We start from the raw sequence: 986 nt of genomic DNA, 5'->3' as shown, positions 1-986 counted from the left end.
AGTACGGTCGTCGGCCCCGCCCCGGACTGGCCCCTCCCCGGACAGGGATCGCCCACTGCCAGGCCCCGCCCACCACTAGGCCCCGCCCGGAAGGGGGCCCCAGCCTCCTCACTGCTGGTCTACCTTCCCTTCCCTAGGAGGCGGGCAACCGAGCTCCGCAGCCGTTCTTTCCCTCTTTTTGGAGCAAGACAGAAACTGGAACTGGAAAAAAAAAGCTAAGAAACGTTTTTGGAATTTGATAACCCTAAATTTGATCTAGGCTCCATCCTTGAGAGACTGTGGACTACATTTTAAACTTCTATTACCTCATCTAAGAAGTAGAGATCGCAGTGATCCAAGGTACCTCCCAAGATAAGAATCTAGATATGAAATAAAGATGCTATGCAAAGTGCGTGGTGCTTAATAGTCGAGCAGTAAACGGTGCCGATTGTTACTGTTGTTAGTAATCCGTGGTGAAGATGATTGACATAAAATGAACAGTGCACAGCTGCTGCCCTGCCAGCAGCTCACCTGAGTGGATGAACATTAGAAAGGATTTGTGCAGGAGCCGGAAACCTGGAGTTTCCCGCCGGCCACCACTTCAGTGCAGAAAGCCTCTTCCAGCGGAATCCCCTCGGCTCTGCTTGAACACCCATTCTCAGCTTGAGCATTTCCAAAGACAGGAAGCTCACTGCTAAGAGGAAACCCTTGTTCTCTGGCTCTAGTGAGTCTTCCGTGTTCAGTCTGTTAGAGGAGGCTTCCTGTCACCACAGATCACCTCCAAGATTCCTTCCAACTCCTGACTCTTAAGATTCCGCTACTTGAACATAGATCCATCATCCCTTATCCATCACAAAACAACTGCAGAACAGCCCACCACGCCGCAATCCCTGATCTTAGGAGTAGCTGAAGGATTAAAACCCCCATTTTACAGAAGAAGAAAGGGAGTTAAAAAGACACAAAATTATGCTGCCCTGCTTGAGGCCCAACAGAATTCCATTTTGGGA

This window comes from Callithrix jacchus, chromosome 7, assembly GCF_049354715.1.
Source record: "Callithrix jacchus isolate 240 chromosome 7, calJac240_pri, whole genome shotgun sequence".
In the NCBI taxonomy this organism is placed as follows: domain Eukaryota; kingdom Metazoa; phylum Chordata; class Mammalia; order Primates; family Cebidae; genus Callithrix; species Callithrix jacchus.
The sequence above is the reverse complement of the archived record's forward strand: the minus strand, read 5'-3'. Positions refer to the sequence as shown.